This window comes from Athene noctua, chromosome 12, assembly GCF_965140245.1.
Source record: "Athene noctua chromosome 12, bAthNoc1.hap1.1, whole genome shotgun sequence".
Classification (NCBI taxonomy): domain Eukaryota; kingdom Metazoa; phylum Chordata; class Aves; order Strigiformes; family Strigidae; genus Athene; species Athene noctua.
The window spans coordinates 19,153-39,568 of NC_134048.1; the positions used below are offsets into that span (position 1 = coordinate 19,153).

General features: G+C 64.9%; 1 long non-coding RNA gene across 1 annotated transcript; it reads right to left on the reverse strand.

Annotated features, from left to right (window-relative positions):
* Positions 1 to 9,995: 9,995 nt before the first annotated feature.
* On the reverse strand, positions 9,996 to 11,257 carry LOC141965142 (uncharacterized). The gene is made up of 3 exons (XR_012634429.1): positions 10,956 to 11,257; positions 10,462 to 10,539; positions 9,996 to 10,027 (listed from the first exon to the last, which is right to left on the reverse strand). It is a non-coding gene; the product is annotated as an uncharacterized LOC141965142 (long non-coding RNA).
* Between the last annotated feature and the right edge of the window lie 9,159 nt (positions 11,258 to 20,416).

The window sequence follows — 20,416 nt, forward strand, 5'->3', positions numbered from 1 at the left end:
CGGCACGTCGCCACGGTACGGCCAGCGGCCCGGAACATCTCACCACCCGGGACCGGCACGTCGCCACGGCACGGCCAGCGGCCCGGAACATCTCACCACCCGGGACCGGCACGTCGCCACGGCACGGCCAGCTGACCGGAACTTCCCACCTCCCAGGGCCAGCACGTTGCCACGGCACGGCCAGCGGACCGGAACATATCACCCCCCGGGGCGGGAACGTCGCAACGGCACGGCCAGCGGACCGGAACATCTCACTAACCGGGGCCGGCACGTCGCCACGGCACGGCCAGCGGCCTGTAACAACTCACCACCCGGGGCCGGCACGTCTCCACGGCACAGCCAGCGGCCCGGAACATCTCACCCTCCGGGGCCGGTACGTCGCCACGGCACAGCCAGCGGCCCGGAATATCTCACCCCCCGGGGCCGGCACGTCGCCACGGCACGGCCAGCGGCCCGGAACATCCCACCTCCCGGGACCAGCACGTCGCCACGGCACGGACAGCGGCCCGGAACTTACCACCCGGGGCCGGAACGTCGCCACGGCACGGCCAGCGGACCGGAACATCTCACCACCCGGGGCCGGCACGTCGCTACGGCACGTCCATCGGACCGGAATATCTCAGCAGCCGGGACCGGCACGTCGCCACGGCACGGCCAGCGGCCCGGAACATCTCACCACCCGGGGTCGGCACGTTGCCACCGCACGGCCAGCGGACCAGAACATCTCACCACCCGGGGCCGGCACGTCGCTACGGCACGGCCAGCGGACCGGAATATCTCAGCAGCCGGGACCGGCATGTCGCCACGGTACGGCCAGCGGACCGGAACATCCCACCTCCCGGAGCCAGCACGTCGCCACGGCACGGCCAGCGGCCCGGAACTTACCACCCGGGGCCGGAACGTCGCCACGGCACGGCCAGCGGCCCGGAACATCTCACCACCCGGGGCCGGCACGCCGCCACGGCACGGCCAGCGGACCGGAACATCTCACCACCCTGGGCCGGCACGTCGCTACGGTACGTCCAGCGGACCGGAATATCTCACCAGCCGGGACCGGCACGTCGCCACGGCTCGGCCAGCGGCCCGGAACATCTCACCACCCGGGGCCGGCACGTCGCCACGGCACGGCCAGCGGCCTATAACACCTCACCACCCGGGGCCGGCACGTCTCCACGGCACGTCCAGCGGCCCGGAACATCTCACCCCCCGGGGCCGGTACGTCGCCACGGCACAGCCAGCGGACCGGAATATCTCACCCCCCGGGGCAGGCACGTCGCCCCGGCACGTCCAGCGGCCCGGAACATCTCACCACCCGGGGTCGGCACGTCGCCACGGCACGGCCAGCGGCCCGGAACATCGCACCACCCGGGACTGGCACGTCGCCAAGGCACGGCCAGCGGCCCGGAACATCTCACCACCCGGGACTGGCACGTCGCCACGGCACGGCCAGCGGCCCGGAACATCTCACTACCTGGGACCGGCTCGTCGCCACGCCACGGCCAGCGGACCGGAACATCTCACCACCCGGGGCCGGCATGTCGCTACGGCACGTCCAGCGGACCGGAATATCTCACCAGCCGGGACAGGCACGTCGCCACGGTACGGCCAGCGGCCCGAAACATCTCACCACCCGGGGTCGGCACGTCGCCACCGCACGGCCAGCGGACCGGAACATCTCACCACCTGGGACCGGCACGTCGCCACGGCACGGCCAGCGGCCCGGAACTTACCACCCGGGGCCGGAACGTCGCCACGGCACGGCCAGCGGACCGGAACATCTCACCACCCCGGGCCGGCACGTCGCCACGGCACGGCCAGCGGCCCGGAATATCTCACCCCCCGGGGCCGGCACGTTGCCACGGCACGGCCAGCGGCCCGGAAGATCTCACCACCCGGGACCGGCACGTCGCCACGGCACGGCCAGCGGCCCGGAACATCTCAGCACCCGGGGCCGGCACGTCGCCACGGCACAGCCAGCGGACAGGAACATCTCAGCCCCCTGGGGCGACACGTCGCCACGGCACGGCCAGCGGACCGAAACATCTCACCACCATGGGCAACCACGTCGCCACGGCACGGCCAGCGGAACGGAACATCCCACCTCCCGGGACCAGCACGTCGCCACGGCACGGACAGCGGCCCGGAACTTACCACCCGGGGCCGGAACGTCGCCACGGCACGGCCAGCGGACCGGAACATCTCACCACCCGGGGCCGGCACGTCGCCACGGCACGGCCAGCGGCCCGGAACATCTCACCACCCGGGACCGGCACGTCGCCACAGCACGGCCAGCGGACCGGAACATCCCACTTCCCGGGGCCAGCACTTCGCCACGGCACGGCCAGCGGCCCGGAACATCTCACCACCCGGGGCCGGCACGTCGCCACGGCACGGCCAGCAGACCGGAATATATCACCCCCCGGGGTCCGGAACGTCGCAACGGCACGGCCAGCGGACCGGAACATCTTACCACCCAGGGTAGGCACGTCGCCACCGCACGGCCAGCGGACCGGAACATCTCACCACCCGGGACCGGCACGTCGCCACGGCACGGCCAGCGGTCCGGAACATCTCACCACCCGGGACTGGCATGTCGCCACGGTATGGCCAGCGGCCCGGAACATCTCACCAACCGGGGCTGGCACGTTGCCACGGCACGTCCAGCAGACCGGAACATCTCACCAGCCGGGACCGGCACGTCGCCACGGTACGGCCAGCGGCCCGGAACATCTCACCACCCGGGGCCGGCACGCCGCCACGGCACGGCCAGCGGCCCGGAACATCTCACCACCCGGGACTGGCACGTCGCCACGGCACGGCCAGCGGACCGGAACATCCCACCTCCCGGGGCCAGCACGTCGCCACGGCATGGCTAGCGGCACGGAACTTACCACCAGGGGCGGGAACGTCGCCACGGCACGGCCAGCGGCCCGGAATATCTCACCACCTGGGACCGGCACGTCGCAACGGCACGGCCAGCGGACCGGAACATCTCACCACCCGGGGCCGGCACGTCGCTACGGCACGTCCAGCGGACCGGAATATCTCAGCAGCCGGGACCGGCACGTCGCCACGGCACGTCCAGCAGACCGGAACATCTCACCACCCGGGGCCGGCACGTCGCTACGGCACGGCCAGCGGCCCGGAACATCTCACCACCCGGGACCGGCACGTCGCCACGGCACGGCCAGCGGCCCGGAACATCTCACCACCCGGGACCGGCACGTCGCCACGGCACGGCCAGCGGACCGGAACATCTCACCACCCGGGACTGGCACGTCGCCACGGCACGGCCAGCAGACCGGAATATCTCACCACCCGGGGCCAGTACGTCGCCACGGCACGGCCAGCGGCCCGGAACTTCTTACCACCCATGGCCGGAACGTCGCCACGGCACGGCCAGCGGCCTGGAGTATCTCACCACCCCGGGCCGGCACGTCGCCACAGCACGGCCAGCGGACAGGAACATCTCACCCCCCTGGGTCGGCACGTCGCCACGGCATGGCCAGTGGCCCGGAACATCTCACCACCCGGTACCGGAACGTCGCCACGGCACGGCCAGCGGCCCGGAACATCTCACCACCCGGGACCAGCACGTCGCCACGGCACGGCCAGCCCACCGGAACATCTCACCACCCGGGGCCGGCACGTCGCCATGGCACAGCCAGCGGACCGGAACATCTCACCAGCCGGGACTGACACGTCGCCACGGCACAGCCAGCGGACAGGAACATCTCACCCCCCTGGGTCGGCACGTCGCCACGGCATGGCCAGTGGCCCGGAACATCTCACCACCCGGTACCGGAACGTCGCCACGGCACGGCCAGCGGACCGGAACATCTCACCACCACCCAGGAACGGCACGTCGCGACGGCACGGCCAGCAGACCGGAACATCTCAGCCCCCTGGGGCGACACGTCGCCACGGCACGGCCAGCGGACCGGAACATCCCACCTCCCGGGGCCAGCACGTCGCCACGGCACGGCCTGTGGCCCGGAACTTTTTACCACCCGGGGCCGGAACGTCGCCACGGCATGGCCAGCGGACCGTAACATCTCAACACCAGGGGCCGACACATCCCCATGGCACGGCCGCCATCCCAGGTCTCCTTCCCCCCCCCCCCCAAGCCATCATGTCCCAGTCCCAGGCCACCTTACTGCCACAGTCCACTGTGTACCAATGACAGGTCCACCACCCCAGGCTACCACGTCCCCGGCCATGTCCCTACAGCCTGGCTACAGAGCCGTGACGGCTTCACCACCACCCTGGGGCAGCAGCACCCTATGGATGGGGACAACACCCCCAGGTGACCCTGGCTGGAGGCCCCAAGGCGGTCCCTGTCCCTGTCCCCAACCCCAGTAGAGGGAGGGGGTGCAGCGCAGCCCCCCAAACCGGCTCTGAGCCAGCTCTGTCCACCTGGGGACAGACAACTGATGGCAAATCTGCAAAGGGCCACATTTGTGATAGCAGGAGGGGGACAAGGGACACAGCTTGGAGGTGACAGCAGTGGCTGCAGTGGCAGCGGGGGCTGCAGTGGCTGCGGCTGCGGCGGCGGCTCTGCTCGACGCCAGCCGCTGTTGTTCCTCTGCAAATGTTGAGCAAACAGCAGCTCTCACAGAATCGATGCGCAGCCGAGCCCCCGGCTGTTTGCTCTGGCAGTGTGACGCGGGGAGGTGAGTGGGCGATGCCGGGGGGCCCTGATCGATGCTGCGGGGCACAGGTTCAGCCTGGGGGGTGGATGTTCCCCCCCTCCCTGCCTGCTGCTCACTGGGGAGCTCATTAAGGGGATTTGGGAAAGGGTGAGGGCAGCCAGGCCAGGCCAGGGGCTTTCGTAGGGCTCAGCGCTGCTCCGTGCCTCAGTTTCCCATCCCAACACTGTGGCAGGGCGGGACCTGCTCTGCAGCTGCGCCACAGATGCTGCCCGTAGGACCACACATCGCTGGGGGGGACATGGTGTCTTGGGGACACTGTGCCCGGGTGGCACCCTGGCACCTGCTGCCCAGCCCCTGCTGAGCAACAGTAATTAGGACTCAGAGCCTGAAATAACTAACGAACCCGACGTTGGCCCACACGGACGAGCTTAGGGAGGGAGCTGGTGTTGGCAAGCTGTCCCTGATGATTTTGGGTGCTGTCCTGCAAAATCATGCCGTGTCCTCAGGGTGGGGCCCAGGAGGGGCTGTGGGAGGGAGACACCCAGCTGTGGGCAGTGAGGGCAGGGCTGGGCCCTCAGCCCCTGGCCGGGGTGGGCAGGACCCCCCAGGGCAATGGGAGCCTGGGCTGCACAGGCTGGGGCATTGCTGGGAAGGCGGCCAGGTCCGCTGAGCTCCCACCTGGGGCTTCCCCTGCTGGTTCCCACTGCCTTGATGGCATCCACCCATCATTCCATCCATCCTTCCATCCATCCATCCATCCATCCATCCATCCATCCATCCTTCCATCCATCCATCCTTCCATCCATCCATCCATCCTTCCATCCATCCATCCTTCCATCCATCCTTCCATCCATCCATCCATCCTTCCATCCATCCATCCATCCATCCATCCATCCATCCATCCATCCATCCTTCCATCCTTCCATCCATCCATCCATCCTTCCATCCATCCATCCATCCTTCCATCCATCCATCCTTCCATCCATCCTTCCATCCATCCATCCTTCCATCCATCCTTCCATCCTTCCATCCATCCATCCATCCTTCCATCCATCCATCCTTCCATCCATCCTTCCATCCATCCATCCATCCATCCATCCATCCATCCTTCCATCCATCCTTCCATCCTTCCATCCATCCATCCATCCATCCTTCCATCCATCCATCCTTCCATCCATCCTTCCATCCATCCATCCATCCATCCATCCATCCATCCATCCTTCCATCCATCCTTCCATCCTTCCATCCATCCATCCATCCATCCATCCATCCATCCATCCATCCATCCATCCTTCCATCCATCCTTCCATCCATCCATCCATCCATCCATCCTTCCATCCATCCATCCATCCATCCATCCATCCATTCCTGCATCCAGTAGCCCCCCCCGGCAGGACCCGGTGGCCCCTCCTGTGCAGGCTGTGCCCCGCTCTCAAGGGAGGACACCAGCCCCTCCAGCCACACAGCCTCCAGCCCCGCGTCCCCTCCATCCCTGAGACAGGGCACCACGGCCGCCTCGCCAGGAGGCAGATCATTAAAAGGAGGCATTCCCAAGGAGTTTTCCAGGCTGTTTGTGCCCGGGGAGAGGTGGCGCCAGCACAGGTCAGCGCGGCCCCATGGACCCATCCTGAGGTGGAGATGGTCCCGGCAGGAGCCAACACCTGCCTCTTGGTGCCAGGCTGGGGAGAAAAGGGGTCAAACCCTCCAGGGCTGGAGGGCTGGAGGTGCCTCTGGCTGGGCTGGGAGGTGTCCGGTGCCCCGCTTGCTGTGATGAGTGTGTCAGGGCTCAGCGGGGTGGCAGGGACGTGCCACTCAACACCCAGCCCAGGAGATGAGGGACACCTGGGGACAGGGCTGCAGGACAGAGGCAAGGGCGAGGCGGGTCCCAGCACCCGCCACGACAGGGGCAGATGGTGCTCCTGTTTGGCTGCCTGCCCACTGGCTGGTGGGCTGGCTGGCTCTTTGGGTAGCTGGCTGGTGGCCAGATGGCTAGCTGGCTGGTTGGACGCATGGATAGCTCATTGGCCAGTCGGCCAGTTGCCTGCCTGGCTAGCCACATAGCTAGATGGCTAGTTGGATGCTTGGGCAGCTCCTCGGCCAGTTGCCTGCCTGGCTAGCTGCACAGCTAGATGGCTGGTTGGCTGGCTGGCAGGTAGATGACTGGTCAGCTGCTTGGCTGACTGGCTGGCCAACCAGCTGGCTGGCTGGTTGGTAGAAGGCTAGGTGGTGGGTTGACTGACTGGCTGGCTGGTTGGTTGGCTAGCTGGCCAGCTGTCTGGTTGATTGCCTGGCTGGCTTGTTAGCTAGATGGCTGGCTGGCTGGCCAGTTGACCAACAGGCTGTTTGGCTAGCTGGTTGATTGGCTGGCCAGTTGACCAGTTGGCTGGTGGAGGGCCAGTTGACCCAGGGGGTTTGCTGCTGGCCAGCAGCAGGCTGATTGGCTAGCTGGCCAGCTGGGTTAGACCTGGCCTCGGGGACAGGGACATGCCAGCACCCCCAGCCCAACGGCAGGCTTGCCCAGTGAGGGGAGCCCAGCTGCAGACAGGGGGACAAGGTGGGGGCGGCACATCCCCCCCGTCCCTGTCCCCATCACGCTGCCTCTCATTACGGACACGGCAGGGCCGCCACCCTCCTGCCGTGCAGCAATTAAGGGCTGCCAACACGGCTACTTAATTAGAGCTGGGCTGATGGGGTGGGCTGGTGAGTGATGGGAAGTGGCTGCTCGCCTGGCAGCCGGGTCCAGCCATGGGGCCACTGGACAGAGGGGACAGGCTCGGGGACGTGGGGTGGGGATTAGCGGGCACTTGGGCTGCTGGGACCTGCGGGGCTGTCCCCAGGGCGCCCCACGGCTGGCAGGGATGGCGTGTGACACAGCTGGGGGATGCGCAGTGACACTGGGTGACAACCCACGGGATGTGCAGGGGGTGGCACTGGGGTGTACCCTGTGCAGTGACAGTGTGTGACACCCCAGGCCATGCCGTGACAATAACACCCGGTGACACCCCGTGGGCCACGCGGCGACAGCGACACCCCGTGGGCCATGCAGTGACACAGCGCTGTGTGACATCCCGTGCACCAGGCACTGATGGTGACTCTGTGTGACAACCCACGGGAGCTGCAGTGACACTGTGTGGCACCCAGCGGCCCCGCGGTGACAATGACACCCTGTGCACTGCGCGGTGACAGTGACACCGTGTGACACCCCAGGGAGCAACAGTGACACTGTGTGATACCGCAGGGCTGCGCAGCAGCACCAGGTGACACGAATGGGACTGTGCAGCCATGATGACACGGTGTGACACCCCAGGGGCCGTGCAGTGACAGTGACACCGTGCCACACCCCAGGGACCGTGCAGGGACAGGAACACCTGTGACACCAGGGGCCATGCAGGTCCCTGCTGGGGGTCCCTCCCTCGTGGGTATTGGGGCCCCCACCCAGCCCATACCTGGGGACAGTCCCCACTGCGGATGTCACCCTGTGCCTGCGGAGGGAGGACCTGCCAGGTCCAGGACACCTGCACCCCCCCACCTGCCCGGTGGGTGCCCCGTGATGGGTGCTGGGGAGGGGGTGCACCAGGAAAGGGGTGCTCTGGGGAGGGGGTGCCCAGGAGAAGGTGTACACTGAGGAGGGGGTGCTCCAGGGAAGGGGTGCACAGGAAAAGGGGTGCACTGGAGAAGAGGGTGCTCTGGGGTGGGGGGGTGCTCCGGGAAGGGGGTGCACCAGAAAAGGGGTGCTCCAGGGAGGGGGTGCACTGGGGAGAGGGTGCACCAGGAGGGAGTGCTCTGTGGAAGGGGGGCTCCAGGAAGGGGGTGCACCGGTGAAGGGGTTATTCTGGGGAGGGGGGGCACCAGGAAAGGGGGGCTCTGAGGAAGGGTGTGCTTCAAGGAAGGAGGTGCTCTGGGAAGGGGGTGCTGCAGGGTCGGGGTGCAGCAGGACAGGGTGCTCCAGGAGTGGGGTGCTCCATGGAAGGGGTGTTCCAGGGAGGGGCTTCACTGGGGAAGGGATGCCCTAGGGAAGGGGTGCTCCAGGAACGGGGTGCGCAGGAGAAAGGGTGCGCTGGGGAGGGGATGCACAGGAGAGGAGCAGCCGTCTGTCACGAGCCCCCAGCAGCCGCAGCGGAATTGATCCGGCCGCCAATTTGCAGCAGTTAAATATTTGGGTTGCGCGCGGCCGGGCCGGCTCCTGCTCAAACAGCCCTCGGTGAGAGGAGACGGATGGGCCACGGCGAGCCGCTGCTCCAGACACGGCCCGATCGATGGCGGGAGGCGCAGCGAGAAGGGGCGACCTCAGCACATGGGGCTGGGGGGATGCAGCGGCGATAGGGGATGCGGCACAGAGCCCTCGGGCCTCCGCTGGCACCCGCGGGCCACTTGGAGCCCATGTGGCGGCAGCATCCGTGTCACAAGTGCAGGGGTCTCAGCCAGGGGGTCCCTGCTGGGGCCGGACAGGCGCTGCCCTTCAGGCCCCCTCCACGGCCATCGATTGAGCTATCGAGGCCACCCAGCAGCCTGCGGAGCAGAGCCATCAGGCACCGGCCGGGTACAGCTGCGGGCTGAGCCAGGTGGCCACCGGCATGGACACAGCGGGTCCTGCCAGCGGGTCCCCAAGGGGGGTTGGCTGGGGACTGCCCGGGAGCGGGACCCAGGCAGGTCTGCAGGTGCCATGGCCAGGTACCAGGGGGCACCCACGGGAGGCACTTGGTGGCCAAGCACCAGGCTGAGGAGCCTTTCCCGGGTGGGTGCCAACACCCAGGCACGCAGCCCACCCATGGGCTCACCCCCAGCTCAGCCCAGGACACTGGGCACCCCCAAACCAGGCACCCCAAGGCCACACCGGCCCCACGGCCAGAGCTGTGGGGAGCCCTGCGCCTCGCCACCCCCCTGAAATCACTCACCCCCCGGGCCCTGCTAAACTCGTTAGTGGCCGGCAAACGTCAGCAGGGCAGGAGCAAAGCGCCAAACGTGATTACAGCGCCCGTCTCACTTTCTCCTTCCCCCCCCCGGCCTCATCGCAGCCCCATTTATCGCGGTGGCGAGCCAGGAGGGAGGAAGGCAATCAGCGCTTATCTCGGGCTGAGGCTGTCCTGCTCCAGCCCTGATTTATGGCTGGCTGCGAGGGGCTCCCGGCACCACCACCGCAATTAAGGGAGCATTAAAAAGCAGGGGAGGGAACCGACAGAGGGCCGACACTCTGGCCTCCAGCCTCAGCTGGGACTCGGTCCCAAAAAACCTGCTATTTCTGTCCCTCTGGTACATACCTCTGCAGGCAGGCAGCTTGCTGGGAGAATTACGGCAGGGGTAAAAGTGCACTTGGAAGAGTTACTCTAGAAACCACATCCAAAAGGGGTTTGAAAACACTTGTGCTGTCACAGGGCCTGTACAGATATAAGATCCACAGTTCAAGGTATAAATATTTAACAAGCTTGGGTTTGAACTGTACACAAGTGTAGAGAGTCCAGCCTGTTCCTGCAGATGTTACAGGCAGGAGCCAGAACCAGTTTTTCCCCAAATACACCATTTGTTGGTGTATTTGGTCTGTGCCAACTAAATCAAGCAGGGGGGAAAGCTGAAACATGAGCCACAGAGGCTAGTCAGGCTGGAAAACTCCAGTTATTCCTGCTGTGAGGAACGGTGCCCTGGGAGATGTAACCCAGAGCCATGAGGAAGTGGCTTTTAAAGACTGAGGTGCCCAAATTTTCCCTGTATCTTGACTCCTTCGGTTTCTGGGCACAGCACAAGTCAGTCGCCTCAAGCCACCCACCCAGCGTGCCACGGGCCAAAAGGCATCCTCCAGCGCCATGCTACACACCCAGTCCTGCTCCTTGCTCCCATCCTTGACTCTGACGGGGCCTGGCACACTGACAGACTGGTGTTTGGCTTGAGGGGGCTGCAATGAGAAAAAAAAATAATCATAAAATACATTGCTAGCCTGGTGGGGAAAAACCCACGAGCACAACTGCCACCATGCCCCAGCCCCCGGGCCCTTTGGCTGGTACCAGCTGTGCTGACAGTCCCTGCCGGGCTGGGCCCTGGCTGAGTAACGGCGCTTTCCTGGCGGTCCCGAGCCCAGGCCCGGCCGTGGCCACCCCGCGGCCTCCCCAAACCCGGCGGGTCCCCGTAGCTCCTGCCCAGGGCCTGGGACACGGTCAGGCCGGGCGGGTCAGGCCGGGCCACGCCGGGCGGCGGACCAGGGCCGGGCAGGCCCCGGAGGGACCCCCCGCACCGGGCCGGGCCGGGCCTGGCCGCCGCCCGCGGGGTGCGAGGGCCGGAGCGGGTCCCCTCACGGGGCCCTCACCCACTCACCCGCCGACCGGCTTCAGCGCGGCGCAGGGTCCCGCGCGCCTATTGGCTGGTGGGAAGACGGGTCCCTCTCCCAGCCAACCGGCGCCGCCCTCCTTGGGCTCGCCCCGCCCCCTCGGGCAGGAAGCGGGTGGCGGCGCCGACACCGCGGTCCTGCAGGGGAACGGGCGACGGGGCAGACGGGCCGCGGCTCTCCGGCGCGGCGGGTGGCCCCGCGCGGCTGCCGCGGTGCGGCCGAGCCCTCCGGCCCCCGGAGCCCCGCCCCGGGGCGCCCCCAGAGCCCGACGGGAACTGTAGTCCCGGCCGCGGCGCGGCCCGGCCCCCGCCTGCCCGCGCAGACTACCAGTCCCGGCATGCCCCGCGGCCCGCCGCCCAATCGCGGCGCGCTTTGGTGCGGGGGCGCGGCAGGCGCCGAGGCCCCGTTTCAAGATGGCGGACGACAGTGAGACAGCGGTGAGGCGGCCACCGGCGAGGCCTCCGCGGCCGCCGGCGGAGGAGAACGACCACGAGCACTGCAGCGACTGCGAGAACGAGGCGGAGCGCGGCTCCAGCCGGGGGTGAGCGGCGGCCGGGGCGGCCCGTCGCGGCGGCGGCCGGGCCCATTGAGGAGGGCAGCGGCCGGGAAGTGAGCGGTGCCCCGCCCCGCGTGCGCGCTGATTGGCCGGCAGGCGGCGCCCCGCGCGACGATTGGTCGAGCCGGCCGTCAGTCTGCCGGGGGGCGGTCCGCTGGCTGCCTTTCTCGGCAGTTGTGGGAGCGTGTCCTGGAGCGGAGCGGGGTCGGGCCCGTCCGTGGCGCGGATGGGGAGCGGCCTCCGCGGTGTGTGCGGGGCCGCCAGAAAGGGGCCGCCAGGGCCTTTCCCCCCCCCCCGAAATGAGCCCGATCCGCAGCTTTTATTGTCCCTGTGTTACGCTGTGTCTCCCCGCGTTCCCCCCGTGCTCCAGCGCCAGCCCCGTCCTTGTGCCATCTCCGGCACCGCGGTGGCGTCCGGGGCGGTGGCTCGGTTGGGCGCCTTACCCTGCTCCCCAGAGCCTGTGGCCTCCGGTGGCCGTCCCTGCGCCCTGGGAGAAGCCCGGGGTTCCTCACACCCGTCCCGTTGTTTCCCTAAACACGGCCCCGGGTTTGGGGAAGCTCAGCTGGCGCTGCCTTGTGGTTTGAGGAGAGTGGCGTCCAGAGGTGTGAGATGCTGAAATGGCCACAGTTGGGCTGGGAGCGAGCGCACGCGGGGAGGCAGGTCCCTGTCTAGGTGGGGAAGCTCTGAAGTCCCTAACGTAGTACCCGCGTTACTCACGGCCTTAATTAATAAGGCGCAGAGCTGCCTCGCCATGCCTGTGGGTTGCAGGAGAGGCTTTGTCCTCGTTCCCGCTGGCTTTGCATGCAGTAGGGCACGTCAGCGTGTGGCTCGTGCCACGTCGTGTCTTTCCAGAGGTTTCCAGCGGTTTTGCACCTTGTGCTTCACACACCGGAGCCTCGCTGGGCTCCTCTTCCCCCTCACCCTGCATTCCCAGCCCTGCAAGGCTGTTGGCTTGAAGAGCTTTTCTCCGTCCGTCGGCAGCTCTCTGTAGGCAATCCCGCCTGTCCAGTAATTGAAGTGAATAAAAGGTCATGCAAGAAATATCACAGAGGGTTTTTTTATGACAGCACAGATGCCTGTTTATATTTTATTTGCCTCCTGGGTGTGGCACCGTGTCTCACTTTAATAGGTTTAGCCGTGCTTGGGGAGATTTTTCTTTTCTTTCCCTCTGACATGATTAGGTTTGTGGAAAGCAGAGCAAAGCAGACGGGAGATGTGGTGCTTAATCACCGTTATTTCCCAGTCCATGGGTTCAGCCTGCCCTTTGCCAGGAAAAGGTGTGTCCTTGAGGCCTCTTCAGATCCTAGTGCGGGCATTGCATCTCCTGCAACCCTGAGGAGCTAAAAGTCACCTGCCCTGACTAGGGCGAGCGTTGAAGTGCAACAGGATAACCAGGCAACCTGGGAAATGACCAGGAACAAATATACTTAGAGAGTTCAGATCACTTGGGAAATAACATTAAAAGTGTGGAAGATGGGCACAGCGATAATGAGCACAAACCAGGGAGGGTTTGGGGCTCTCTGGCAAACCTCCTGCACCACCCCCCGCAAACCTAGTGGGGGATCAAACTAGGAGAGAAAAGACCCAGCAGTAGGAAAAGTGGTGGTTTTTTTTCCTGATGCGCATCGGTTCCCTTGATTTTGTACCGTCACCTTACACTGGGATGTGGGAGTGTTTCTGGTTACCCCAGCAGAACTGTCCCCCAAAATTAGGCAGGGGAAGTGCTTTGAGCGGCCAGGGTTTGCAGAGATACATCTGGTGTTTCCCAGCCTCCAGGGGGGCTGAGCTGGTGGAGGACAGTCAGTCTGAGCGGGCCTCACCTTGAACAAGCCCATCTGGTTTATTTAGGTACTTCCAAAAGTCTGTTTTTGAGATTGCTCAGGTTATGGGTATTTCTAGTGTTGGTTCCTTTCCATCGCACTCGAGGAGCTGTCCGGTAGCGGGGCAGGGGGATTGCAGCAATAGGTAATGGCCGCGACGGACAACGATGCCTTTCCCGGGAGAAGAGAAAAGCATTTTCCTTCGTCAGAAAACGGACCATTGTGATCCTGAGGGTAATTGGAAGATGTTTCGAATAGCACAGCCAACGCGCCCTCTTCCACCCTCTTTATCTCTCAAAGCAGCTCGGGCTGGAAAGGAGATAGGGGAGGAAAAATGCATAAAGCATTTAGCTGGGAAGGCTGCGGGCTGTCGGGCAGGAGCTGGCCTGGCGGTTAACCCTTCCTGTGGGGTGAAACCGGCTTCAGCCCTTGCAGCTTCATGGGTCGCATCGACTCTGCTAGCTGGGATTTCGGTCTTTTAGCCTTGATCTTTTGCCACCTGCCACCTACTTCTTCACCTAGCACGTCCTCATGCGCGGCGGCGACGGCACAGGCATGTGGGCCGACCTCTGCAAGAACGGCCAGGTAAGGGCTGGCCATCCCAGCTACCAGCCCCCCCGCGGGGACGGGAGATGTCACTGCCCCCCCAGCACCGGAGAAGGGCGCTGGGTGCTTCCTCAGGGTGCCCCGTCCTTTTCCCAGCCCCAGGGATGCACCCCCTGGGTGCTCCATCCTTCTCCTGGCCCCAGAGGTGAACCCTCAGTATGCCACATCCTTCTCCCAGTGCTGATGATGAGCTCTGGGTGCTTCCCCCGGGGAGCCCTGTCCTTTTCCCAGCCCCAGGGATGCACCCCAGGATGCCACATCCTTCTCCAGTGGCAGTGATGGGCGCTGGGTGCATCCCCAGGGTGCCCTGTCCTGCTCCCAGCTCCAGAGATGCATCCACGGCATGGCCCATCCTTCTGCCAGCCCTGGAGATTTGCCCCCAAGAGGCTCTGTGTTTTTCCCAGTAGCGATGATGGGCCCTGAGTGTGTTCCTGGGGTGCCCCATCCAACTCCCAGCCCCAAAGATGCACCCCAGGGGTGCCCCATCCTTTCTCCACTAGCAGTTTTGGGCTCTGGGTGCACCCCCGGGGTGCCCCATCCTGCTCCCATGCCCAGAGATGCTCCCCCGGGTACCCCGTCCCTCTCCCAGCACTGGGGGCACACGCTGCCACCACAGCCAGGCTGCCCTGCCATGTCCCCAAGGGTCCCCTTGGTCCTTTCCTTGGCCCCACAGACGTGCCCTGTCATGCCTCTGGGGTGCCTTGGGGTGTCCCCACAGTGTCCCCAGGGTGTCCTGCCCTCCCCGGCGGGGACAAGGCTCCTCCACAGGGGACAGTCCCTGGAGGGGGCAGCTTCTGCCCCAATTGTGGGGTGCAGCCCCCCCGGCCCAGAGCCAGTCCTGCTGCCGCTGGGTGAGGAGACATGTCCTCATCCCGTCCGGGCTGCGAGGGGACACCATGGGGGGACACCCCGAGGCTGGCTCCGTCCCTGTCCCCCGCCCCACTCCGGCATCCCCCCCAGACCCCGTCCATCTGAAAATCCTCCCAATCCCGAGACCCTCCATCCCCGCTGTTTTTGGGTGATGTCCATAGCGCTGCCCCTTTCTCACACTGTGTCCCCCCCAGCCATGACCTGAGGCCCAAGACGTGGTCGTGACCCCCAAAACGTCACCTGAGCTCAGTTCCCTTGGGTGTCACCACAACCGGCATCCTCACCGGGATTCATCCCACCCCGCTCCCACTTCCCGTCTTCTCCCGGCATCCAGCCCTGTGGTGCATCCTTATCCTGAGGATGTACGACACCAAATGAACCCAAACTTGCGTTATCAACCCCCAAAAACAGCTGGGGGGGGCGGGAATTGGGAGTCCTGTCACGGCCACAGCACTTCACCCCTCGGCTCTTAAAACCCCTGAGCCGGGAGGGCAGCAGAGGCAGAAGCCGCTCAGCTTTTTTTCTCCATCCAAACAGTTTAATTTTTTTTTTTTTTTTTCGTGTGTCCCCCACTCCAGTCCCAAATTTTGGAGGGTCCTGGCGACGCTTGGCACCCCTGGCTCTTTCTCCCAAGCAGCATCTGTGTAACTCCAGACTGAGCATCCCCAAAAAAACACCTCAACCCCTTATTCCTCCACAAAAGTATTTTTGGGGACCCCCCCCAAACCTTCCTGCCTTCTCCTGCCCTCCACTGAGCTCTGACCCCCCCAGCCTGGTGGGGGATTGATGCACCCGGACGCTCCTGGATGAATTTCCAGAAGCTACGGAGCCCCTCGACAAGAGGAACTGCACTTGGTCGGGCGCGCGATGCAGCTTAATTAACTGGTTGTTAATTACTAACGAGGTATCGCCGCTCCAATATTTATAAAGAAGCGGCTCGGGAGGCAGGGGAGCGTTTCAGCGGGCTGGCTCCAGCGGGAGAGTTTCAAAAAGGTACCCCAAAAATACCCCCAAAAATGAGAAAATTGGGTTAATTAGGGATTTGTTACCAAAAATGCTCCATCCCTGGCAAAGCTGGGGGGTCGGGGGTTGCCGGGGTGTTTCCTGGTAGACAGGGGTCGATGCCAGCCTCCTCCTAGGGAATTATAACTCGGGGGTGTCCGTCTGACCCCCCCACTTTCCTCTGGGCGCTGTTGGTTCTGGGCACAGCCCCTCACCCTGCATCGGGGCTGGAGTTAATGAGAGCCAGGGGAGCCCCGGCGCTGGGAGGGAGCTGCTCCTGGTGGTTAATTAGCATTAATTATTCTTATTTGTATTAGCCCATAGACAGGCGAGTGGGGCAGCGGGGTGGGGGCGGGTGCTGGACGGTTGGACGGACGGACGGACGGGGTCGGAACGGGGCGGTTCTGGGGTCCCCGTGGTGGGGGTGACTGTGGCCCCGGCTGCCTCGTGTAGCCAAAGGCCTGGGGAGGGGCACAGCCCCGGGGGGGTCCCTGTGGTTGGGGGCCTGGGGACAGTCCCCAGGGGGGACCCCCTTGCTTTGGGGGGATTCTGGGGGCACCCAGTGTTGTGCCTGGGGGCCCAGGGGGCCACCTGCTACTGCCCCCAAGGGTGCTGGGGGGCACCCACCGCCATGCCCAGAGGGGTCCGAAGGGGGGCACCCACTGCTGCGCCTGGGGGTGCTGGGAGGGCGCCCGGCATATGTCTGGGGGTGCTGGGGGGCGCCCGCCACTACACTTGGGGGTGCTGGGGAGCGCCCACAGCCACACATTGGGGTCCTGGGCCACGGTGGCCGTGGCACGTGGGGCACATGGTGTCCCCGAGGCACCGAGCGTCACCGCGAGCAGCTCAGCCCCGCTGCCCCCCGTCCCCCTGCCAGCCCAGGGCCCTGGGGCGCAGCCGGCCACGTCGGGGACCATCCCAGTGACCCCAGGGCTGGTGACACCCCCCAGCAGTGTCACCGGGGTCAGTGACAGCGGCTGCAGCAGAGCCAGCTGCGGGGGCTGGGGGCCATGTCCCCCCCATGGTTCCCACCCCCCGGGGCTGCGCCGGGCTGTGGCACGGAGAAACTGAGGCACAGAGCAGCACGAGGGGGATGAGACCATCCGAGGGGGGGACTTGGTGGCAGCCCCCACTTCCTCTGCCACCGTGGTGCCGGGAGCGGCTCAGGCCAGCCTGGCGCTGCCATTTGTCTTCCCTGGTTAGCGCGAAGGGCTGGCGGGCACGTGGTGACGAGGCAGCTCCTTAACGAGGGAAGATGGATGGCACTGGGCGGCTCTGGCTGCAGGGGGAGGGACACGATGGCAGCAGAGCCCGGCACCAAAAAGCTTCCCCTCGTTCTCCCTCCCCCCTGCTTCTTCCTCCCTCCTCTTCCTCAGCATGACCCTCTGTGAGGCAACACCCCCTGGAGACTGGGACACTGTGACCCCCTGAGATTCACCGGGTGTCCTCCCCCAGGGATGGGGACCCTCGTGGTGGCGGGTTATACACAGGGTGAATATTAACAGGGTGATAGTGTTGGTGATGGCACGAGGGATACGGCTGCGTGGGTGAGAGCACGGGACCACCTGCTGGGACATCGGTAGGTTCCAGAGTTAACAGTGTCTGAGCACGCCATCGCAGGCTGCCTGTCGGCTCGGGGAGATGAGGAGAGGACCCTCCCCACCCAGCGTGAGCCAATTAAGAGCCCATTGTTGTCGGTTGTAATTAGGAGCATCTTCTCCCCAGCGAGTCGCTTTTGCATTTATTTCATTTGGGATTTTACCTGCCGGCTTGTCGCTGTCACCCAGCGCTGCGCGATCTCCCGGCAAGGCGCCGGCGGAGATTTGATTACCCAAATAATTCTGCAGTGGCAGCAGGCTCCAGCCACGGAGCTTCTTTGCCAGGCAGTTACGGCACCTCCGGCTCTGCCGGCACCTCCCGGCCTTGTCCTCTGGCACGGAGGAAACATTTCTCGGGGGGAGCATCCCGCCCCCCAGCAGGCTGGGATCAGGGTGAAGAGCGAGGCTTGTTTTGGGGGGATTTGAGCTCAGCCTCGCTACACGCTCATGGCCCACAGGGAGCTCATGGGAAGATGTGCAGGAGAATCAGGTTGGTTGGGGCTGGGCTGGGCTTGGAGACGCAGTCCTGTGTCCGAGCCGGGGTCCCACATCTGAGCCACGGTCCTGTGTCCGAATCCAGAGTCGGGGTCCCAGCTCAGAGCCACGGTCCCGCAGCTGCACTAGGTCAGGGTCCCGTGTCCGAGCCGGGGTCCCACATCCAAACCCGGAGATGGGGTCCCGTGTCTCAGCCGTGGTGCTGCATCCGAACCCAGGGTCGGGGTCCCGTGTCAGAGCTGTGGTCTCACATCCAAACTTGAGACGGGGTCCCGTGTCTGAGCTGTGGGCCCGTGGCTGAATCTGAAACCGCGGCTCCATGTCTGAGCTGGGTCCCACATCCCCATCGGGAGACGGGATCCCGTGCCTGAGCTGTGGTGCTGCACCCCAGTCCGGAGCCGTGGTTCCGTGTCCGTGCCGGGGTCCCCCCCGTGCAGACCCAGAGCTGGGGCCCCGCCTCCGAGTCGTGGTGCCACACCCGAGCCTGGGCCTGTGGCCCCAAACCCAGCGCCAGGGCCCCAGCTCGGAGCCTGCCCGGTCAGGGAGAGGCTCCGGGCGGTGCTGGGGGCAGCCCCCTCCATCCGTGGTGCGTCACCCGTGGGGGGGGTCAGGGCACCCCACGCTGCCCCGGAGCTGGCGGGCGCTCTCCCTGGCTGCGGCTGAGCCGGGACCCCGGGTGTCCCGTGGGACCCGGGGCAGAGCCGTGCCCTGAGCCGGGTAACGCGGGTGTCCCCTGCGCAGGTGCGGGCCAGCGCCATCGCGCAGGACGCCGACCAGAACTACGACTACGCCAGCAACAGCGTCATCCTGCACCTGGACGCGGGGGACGAGGTCTTCATCAAGCTGGACGGGGGCAAAGCCCACGGCGGCAACAACAACAAGTACAGCACCTTCTGCGTCGCCCCACGGCCCCCCGGCCCCACGGCATCGCCCCATAGACCTCCAGCCCCACGGTATCCCCCAAAGACCGCCCAGCCCCACAGCGTCCCCCCACTGCCGCCCAGCCCTAGAGCCTCCCCTTTGCTACTGTCCAGCCCCACGGCATCCCCCCACAGCGATCCAGGCCATGTGCGGTGCCCCAAACCCCCCCTTTCCCATTAGCTCACCCCACAGCTGCTAATTCAAGGCTGGGGGCCCGCAGGGGGCTGGGGACCAGCAAGAGGCTGGGGGACCCCCCTGCGCTGCCCCACTGCGCCCCCATCCCCTGGCTGTGCTCCCCGCTTGGCCCCGTGGTGCCCCACTCCTCGCTGCCTCCCCACGCTCGGGGCAGTGCCGGGGCCGGGGGTCCCTGCTGGCGTGTATATATGTACAGGACGCGCAGATGTCTATACGGGTGCCCCCCTGTCCAGCCCCGTGCTGGGGGGCTGCGCTGGGGCAGGGGGGAGATGCCTTGCTGCCTGACCCCAGGGCTACCCCATGGTAAAGCAGAGCTGTGACCTCTCCCCGTCTGCTGTCTGTGTCCCCGCGTGGGGCAGAGCCAACATCCCCCAGCCCAGGGACAGGGTCCACCTGCCACCCCCCCAGTCGACCCCGCTTGACTTCCTGAACTGGCCCGGCCGGGGGTGCCGGGAGAGGCTCCCCTGTCCCCAAGCGCTGGCGTCTTCTCTGCCACCTCCAGTGCAGACAGTGGGGGTGCCACCGCCACCATGTCCCTGACCCAGAGCCCAGGTGGCCCCATGAGGGGTGTCCCCTCAGGTACATGCGTCCAGACTGCAGGGGGGGGGGACGTGGTCCAGCCCTGCAGAGCCATGAGGACCCTCTGACACGGTCACCTGTCAACGCTGCTTCGGTGCAGGCAGCGATTCATAGAAACAGACTCTACAACTGGAGTAGAGTTACACAGCAGGTATGTTTGTATGTTTACTCCGGCCGGGGTGCAAGGGGATTTCTCTGCAAAGCTTGCACCCCAACAGCACATTTTACCAAAAACTTACGAAGTGTGGATATCCATATTCATTGGATTACACAATACAAATATCCATGTGCATGAGTGAGGCTGGGTTGGCTCTAGATGCTGGTGTCAGCAGTTGATGTTCTCTGCCCATTGCCTCCTGGTGGGTGTCTCTGGGGTCTGTTGGAGGAAGGCTCACAGTCCTCCTCACCTTGTACTTTTCCTTGGAGCATATGCAGATTCTCTCAGACAATATCTTGAACAACAAGAGTGGTTTTCAGCTGGTTTACCAACTCTATCTTACCTAAAAGCACCAGTAGATCAGTTTCTACTGCCGATACGTGGCTGTCTACCCACTACAAAGACTCAACTTGTCAGAACCCATCTGCTTTCCAAGGACATGGCTCCTATTTTTGCCAAACATAGTAGTTCTTGGTAAGTTTCCACAGAAAATGCTTTGTTTAGATGCACACAGTAGCCCTTGGTAAGCTTCAACAGAACAGTCAGGGCAAGCAGGATTCTTAAGCAATATTCAGAAATTATTTTAAGTTGCTCTAAGCTGTTATAAGTAAATCAGTTTCAAAGCACGGGATCATTTCCTTGTATCAGC